Source organism: Leucopleurus acutus (assembly GCF_964270905.1).
Source record: "Leucopleurus acutus genome assembly, chromosome: 7".
Classification (NCBI taxonomy): domain Eukaryota; kingdom Metazoa; phylum Chordata; class Mammalia; order Artiodactyla; family Delphinidae; genus Leucopleurus; species Leucopleurus acutus.
Window position 1 is genome coordinate 97,739,800 of NC_139150.1, and position 8,208 is coordinate 97,748,007.

Sequence of the window (8,208 nt, forward strand, 5' to 3'; positions counted from 1 at the left end):
ATTGCACAAAATTAGCACACATCACAGATTAGTCAAAATAGTTAACGTTCAAAGGGGATAACGAACCACACCAAGGAGAAGTCTAAGAAAGAAATGTGTCAGCACCAGCAGCAATCTCTCTGGTCCAGCAACGGGTCTTGAGACAAGCAAGAGTGGGAAGTTGCCTTCTGCTCCCACAGAGGCTCCAGCAACATCAGTCGGGAACAGCTCTCAGCAGGGTGGAGTCGGTCCTCCAGCAAAGTGCCTTCAAGTTGCTGAGTTCAGTGGTCTCATTTGAAGGAGCCTGCCTGTAGGGCACAGTAGTTACACCCAGCGGGTTGCGTATTTTATGAGTTGCTCCTTCTATTTCAGTGAAGTCTTTCCTTGGATGTCATCAAATTCCCCATCTCAACTTTTTTTTTTTTAATTCAAGTATAGTTGATTTACAATGTTGTATTAGTTTCTGGTGTACAGCAAAGTGATTCAGTTATACATATATATACACATGTTCTTTTCCATTATGGTTTATTACAGGGTAATGAATATAGTTCCCAGTGCTATACAGTAGGACCTTGTTGTTTATCCATTCTATAGATAATAGTTTGCATCTGCTAATCCCAAACTCCCAATCCATCCCTCCCCCACAGCAACCACATGTCTGTTCTCTATATCTGAGTCAGTGTCTTTTTCATAGATATGTTCATTTGTGTGTATTTTACATTCTATATAGAAGTGATATCACATGGTATTTGTCTTCCTCTTTCTGACTTCACTTAGTATGATAATCTTCAGGTCCATCTATGTTGTTGCAAATGGCATTATTTCATTCTTCTTTATGGCTGAGTAGTATTCATTGTGTAATTAATATATATATATATATATATATATATATATATATATATATATATATATATATATATACTACATCTTCTGTATCTATTCATCTGTCAATGGATATTTAGGTTGTTTCCATGTCCTAGCTATTATAAATAGTGCTGCTATGAATACAGGGGTACATGTATCTTTTCAAATTAGTTTCATCCCGATATATGCCCACTAGTGGGATTGCTGGCTCATATGGCAAATCTATATTTAGTTTTCCGAGGAACCTCTGTACTGTTTTCCATAGTGGCTGCACCAATTTTCACCCACTGTGTAGGAGGGTTGCACTTTCTCCACACTCCCTCCAGCATTTGTTACTTGCAGACTTTTTAAATGATGGCCATTCTGAGCGGTGTGAGGTGGTATCTCATTTACTTTTAATTTGCATTTCTCTAATAATTAGAGATGATGAGCATCTTTTCATGTGCTTCCTGGCCATCTGTATGTCTTCTTTGGAGAAATGTCTATTTAGGCCTTCTGTCCACTTTTCAATTGGTTTTTTTTTTTTGTTATTGAGTTGTATGAGCTGTTCGTATATTTTGGAAATTAAACCCCTATCAGTTGCATCATTTGCAAATATTTCCTCCCAGTCCATATGTTGCCTCTTTGTTTTATGGTTTCCTTTGCTGTGCAAAAGCTTGTAACTTTGATTAGGTCCCATTTGTTTATTTTTCCTTTTATTTCTCTTGCCTTGGTAGACTGACCCAGGAAAACATTGTCATGATTTACATCAGAGAACCTTTTGCCTATGTTCTCTTCCAGGAATTTTATGGTGTCAAATCTTACAGTTAAGTCTTTAAGCCATTTTGAGTTTATTTTTGTGTATGGTGTAAGGGTGTGTTCTAACTTCACTGATTTACATGCAGCTGGCCAGCTTTCCCAGCACAACTTGCTAAAGAGACTGTCTTTCCTCCACTGTATATTCTTGCCTCCGTTGTTGAAGATTAATTGACCATATGTGTGTGGGTTTATTTCTAGGCTCTCTTTTGTTCCACTGATCCATGTCTGTTTCTGTGCCTAAAGTAACACTCAATTTATCATACCAAGTCATCTACAGTCACATACCAAACATTTCAAAAAAACTAATATGTAAGTTCACGTTAGCCACTGTGACTCCATTTAAAATTATTTAACGTAGCTTAAGTCCTATAATTTCACACAAGATGGATCATGATACAAAAGAAATCAAATCGTAACACATGATATCCCATCAGGTTGGGGGACAAACAGTGATGGCAGGGGTGAGGCAGCCACTGAGAGAAAGCAAGTCTTGGTCGAATTTCCCTTTTCTTGGTGCTGTTAGTTTCTGTTGCAAGAATATTTCACTCATCTAGGTTAGGACACAATAGTCCTTGCACCACCTACTGCCTCAGTGGATGCAGGGACAAGTTTCCCTCCACCTTACCTATGGGAATATCCTTTCCTTGTGCCTTTGACCAGAAGCTCCACCTTGTGCAGTGATAACAGCCTTATGATTCAATCCACCTTCCTCAGCTCTCCTTGGCGTGAGGTGTGGAGGACTCTTGAGTATATGAACAGTTAATTAGGCCTTTATAATTACTGGTCTAATTGTTTTATTAGATCATACAGCCTTGATCATGCAGCTCTGGGAAAACTGTTGAATTATTATGGCAGTTGTGATACTTGGGGATGGGTACTGCTGGCAACACATGGTACAGGTAATACACAAAAACAGATAGCAGTGTCATGGACCTCCAGCAAGTGGCTGCTTCCTTTCCAAAGGGTGTTACCCAGCTAGGTTAGCCAATCTCTAAGCCAGTCACAGCTAAAGGGCATTCCTCTCGGTTACTTGCAAGTGCAATCATGCAATCCTGCTGGCTACACCAGCAGGATGTATTGGTCTCATTCTATTGATAGTGAGGTTACTGAGTAGGAATCCCTGAGGCACTCACCTAGGATGTACTATTGGTACCACAGACATTTCTCCTACCAGAGCCAATGCTATGGCTAGACCAATGCTTGTGGTTATTATGATCACAGGATGCACCTGAGCAAGAAATCATCAGGAAGTTCAGAAGAACAAGAGGTCCTGGAGGGTACAGGGCACACCTGAGGGCCACAGAGTGAGTTAGATATACAGGCAGGGAGCGTGGACATGGAGCTCTGCCTTTATTAGGGTCTGGGGTTGGCTGCCTGTCTATGCTTTTGTGGGTTCACTTTTTCTTGGTAAATTTAAAGTATAAGAGCAGGAATTAGGGTGCAGAAAGGGAGAAGCAGGGTCATTCAAAAGGATAGTTACCTAGGTTACACAGGGCTTTCTAAAAGGGGAACTTCATGGGTTGAGGTTGCCCGGTCCCTCATCTACTTAATTTGCTAATATCTGTGTTACACAGCTGGCAATATGTTTATTTGAAATGGATGTCTCTGAATGGATCCCTCACCAATCAAAAAGTTTTTCCACTCTGTTCTACAAGTTTATTCATTTTGATCCAATTTCTTTATAATATATGGGCATAATCACATCCTTGTGTGAGTTTTGGTAGACTGTCTTATATGAAGTTATATTTCATGAAACTGGTTCATTTCACCTAAGGTATACAAATTGGGGGCATATAGTTGTTCGTAATATTCCTTCATTTTCCTTTTAATTTATATGGATTTAGTAGTGATGGTCCCTCTTTGACTTCTGGTACTAGTAATTTGTGTCTTCTCTCTTTCCTTGCTTAGCCTGGCTCAAGGTTTATTGATTGTCTTATCTCTTCAAACAACCAGCTTTTGGTTTTGTTGATTTTTCTCTACAGTCGTTCTCTACTCCATTTAATTGATATCTGCTCTATTTTTTATTTCTTTTATCCAGCTTGATTTAGGTCTGAATTGTTGTTCTAGGTCTAGTTTCATAAGGTGAAAACACATACCTATTTTTCATACTCCTGATGTGTTTTCAATGAAATACCTACCTAGAACTGACTGTGCAAATCTTAACTCTGTAATCCATATATTGTCTGACTTTTTAATTAGTATGATGGAGTCCCACATAGTGTACTCTGACTTTTCCAGGTTTGGTAAATGACACAACATTTGAAAACATGGACTTGTTACCAGACTGCATGAGCAGTTGTCTCAGGTGTCCTGTGGGACACTGGGTAGGACACAAACTCTGTAGCACTGTATGTTTATCTGAAAAATGTGTATAATGTATTATCAACCTCATAGGGCTATTATGAAGTATGAAGACGTTAATCTATTGGATTGGCCAACAGGTTCTTTCAGCTCTTCCTGTAAGATGGCTCCAGTAGAACTTAACTGTCTTTAACTTCATTTGAAACAATTTTGTTAGACTGTATGTGACAGCTGTCATATCACCTTGCATTTAAAAAAAGATTTATCAAAGTTGGTGAATTTTTGTGCAGCCATTTTAATACTGAAAATGGGTTTTAAAAAAGCAACATTTTCAGCATGTTATGCTTTATTATTTTGATAAAGGTAAAAATGCAACTGAAATGCAAAAAAAGATTTGTGCACTGTATGGAGAAGGTGCTGTGACTGATCGACCATATCAAAAGTGGTTTGCGAAGTTTTGTGCTGGAGATTTCTCGCAGGAGGATGCTCCACGGTTGGGTAGACCAATTGAAGTTGATAGCGATCAAATAGAGACATTAACTGAGAACAATCAACATTATACCACATGGGAGATAGCTGACATACTCAAAATATCCAAATCAAGCACTGAAAATCATTTGCACTAGCTTGGTTACGTTAATTGCTTTTCTGTTTGGGTTCCACATAAGTTAAGTGAGAAAAACCTTCTTGACCATATTTCTGCACGCGATTCTCTACTTAAACGTAATGAAAACGTTCTGTTTTTAAAACAAATTGTGATGGACTGGTGATGAAAAGTGGATACTGTACAATAATGTGGAACGGAAGAGATCATGGGGCAAGAGAAATGAACCACCACCAACCACACCAAAGGCCAGTCTTCATCCAAAGAAGTTGATGTGTATTTGGTGGGATTGGAAGGGAGTCCTCTATTATGAGTTCCATCTGGAAAACCAAATGATTAATTCCAACAAGTACTGCTCCCAATTAGACCAACTGAAAGCAGCACTCAACGAAAAGCATCCAGAATTAGCCAACAGAAAACACATAATCTTCCATCAGGATAATGCAAGACCACATGTTTCTTTGATGACCAGGCAAAAGCTGTTACAGCTTGGCTGGGAAGTTCTGATTCATCTTCCATATTCAACAGACATTGCACCTTTGGATTTCCATTTATTTTAGTCTTTACAAAGTTCTCTTAATGGAAAAATTTCAATTCCCTGGAAGACTGTAAAAGGTACCTGGAACAGTTCTTTGCTCAAAAAGATAAAAAGTGTTGAGAAGATGAAATTATGAAGTTGCCTGAAAAATGGCAAAATGTAGTGGAACAAAAGGGTGAATACGTTGTTCAATAAAGTTCTTGGTGAAATGAAAAATGTGTCTTTTACTTTAACTTAAAACCGAAGGCACTTTTTGGCCAACCCAATATATAAAGGGAGTGGAAATACACCATTGTAAGTGTTTTACAAGTGTTAGGTGGTGTTACTATCATCAAATATACACGGAAGATAAGATAGGAAGTTTTAACAGATTCAGTTCATTGGCTGTCCAGGATCCAATCCCTGCTTATTCGTCGGGGGGCTGGGGTGGGGGGGCAGACAAACATCTGCCCCAGAAGATATAGAGTTAAGGCCTATTAGCTGGATGAACCTGGGAATACACATCAAGCCTGTGGGCATCATAGTTTCTCTCCTGGGTTTACTCCAGCCACCTCCAGATGGTCCACTTGCCTCTAATCTTAGCATCTTTAATCCATTTTCTGCAAAACAGTCACAATGACCTTTTTTTACAATGACCTTTTAAAAACTGCAGTGTCTTTAGACTTCTCGGCTGCTAGTGACAGAGTACTTAGTACCCAACTGGTACTAATTCAGCCAAAAACAACTGTATAAACGAACAAAATATGTCACACAAGTATTTTCAGTCATGCACAACTAGGCAATTGCTTTTTGTTATGGGGGCACATTCTTGATCCGTAGAAATTATCTAAACTAAAGATCAGATAGAGAAATAGGCTGAGAAACAAGTGAACACTTAATCAGTGATCTGTGAGAAAATACTAGTGATCAAATGTGTGTGGTTAAGACACGGAAAAATGATAAAATATTTGAAGAAATAATTCTTGAAAATTTCCAAAATTTGGTGAAGAAATTACGTTTTGTATCCAAGAATCTCAAAATCAAAGCAACATAAATGTGAAGAAAATATGTAGGTACACAACAGAAAAACTTCAAAACCTAAACATAAAGAGAAAAATGTTAAAGCAGCCAGAGGGTTTTCTGAGGCTAAGCACTGAGGTGTGGTGGATCATCTACTCATATTAAAAAAGAGAAAACAAAACAACAGCAAAATAACTGATTTAACTGGATACAGTTGTCTTTAAAATATTATTAAGTTTCTGGATATTGCCTGAAGGGCATATCACAAAGTGAAAAACATACATTCAAGAAAATCTAAACTAAGAATGGCCAGAGTCTGAAATATGAATGCACTACTTTCCCCTTGCCTCACCCCACAGATCTTTGCTGTGGGCATGGTAATCTGAGCAAAGTCAAACCAGCAAATGGGCTCCATTCCCCCATTTCAGAATTCTGCATTTTTACCTCAGGAGGGGCAGGACACTGAAATTTCTCATTTCTGCCTGCCCGGGGTTGCAGAAGCTACTTCTTACAGACATGACAATGAATATTCCCCACCCAGACAGTACACATGGGATGAAAGCTGTACTCCTGGTACATTGTGTCAAGATTATTTGAGTCCAAGCCTAGCAGTATTACCAAAAACTGTGAAGACTGCTCTGGTTTCTACTCCAACATGTAAAAAAGTCAGAAACTGTCAGTCCCATCTATACAACAATGAAGAAAATCTAACAAAGTGAACAACACTTCTAAGACAACAGAGGTCACTGGGAAAACAAATGCCCCAAGAAAGGTGAATACAGAGAAACACAGCTTGCCAAGAGAAGAAACTGCTAGAGCCAGAAACTGGTGGGTAAATATAATCAAACTGCTGGAGCCTGACTATGGACTAGCTTGAGATTTAGAAACTCCCGTGAGCCTATTCTTAGGGGAAATGCCACACATTCATGTTTTACCTCAAGGAGCCCCACCAAGTTCTCCTGATGACGGTCAGAGAAAAATCCCCTCGTGTTTCCAGCAGGGAGGGGGAAAAGGAGCCATTTTTAATATATCCAGAGCATACTGTTCTGTGCCTGTTCTTAAGAGAAATTACTCTGAGTTAATCTAACTCATGTAGGGGAAGGAAAACACTCAACTCCAAGCCTCCCTGTTTCTCACACCTACAGGAAACAAAAAGCTGAGAAGCACTTGAGAAGGATACATCCCAGGGGCACAGGTCAAGTAAAAGACTGATACGTAATCACAGAATCATAGACTGCTTCCCCTCCCCCCACACCTATCAACTCATTAACAGGATTCTTGCATAAAAGAGGATTACAGCTGAAAGAACTGCAAGATTTAGACTCTGAGGAGGAAATTCTAGGGAAACTCAAAGACAATCAAGAACAGAAAAACAAGCATATTAGAGGAAATTGATTTAGACACCTACAGGTATAGCAAACAGTGAACATGCAGTGAACATGCCAGCATAAATCTTACCAAGATAAACATTAACCCTCCCACTGAAGTCCTATTTATCTTAGTTTCTGTACCCAATAAATCATGTCTGCCTTTCAACAAAAAATTACAATGTATCACAAGAGAAGAAAAAAACACAGTATGAAGATACAAAGCAAGCAAGAGAACGAGACTTAGATACGACAGATTTTGGAATTATCAGATGGAATTTAAAAATATGATTAATATGCTAAAACCTCTCTTGCAAAAATGGACAACATGCAAGAACAAATGGACATTAGAAGAACAGAGATTAAAATTTCTAGGAAAGAACCTAAGGGAAAAACTAGTAATTAAAAACAGTGCAGCAGAAATGAAGATACCTTTGATGGGCTCCCAAGTAGCCTGGACACAGTAGAGGAACAATAAATGAACTTCAAGACGGAAACATCAGAAATTGAAATGCAAGAGGAAAAAATGGAAGAATAAAAAAAGGACAAAACACCTACGGAATGTGAGAACAATTACAAAGGAAGGAACCAGGATTCCAGAAGGAGAAAAAAGAAACAAATTAGGGGAGTTCCCTGGTGGTCCAGTATTAGGACTCAGCACTTTCTGCCGTGGCCTGGGTTCAATCCCTGGTCAGGGAATTAAGATCCCGCAAGCCGCGTGGATCTTAACAAGAAATAAACAACAAAAAATAATGGCT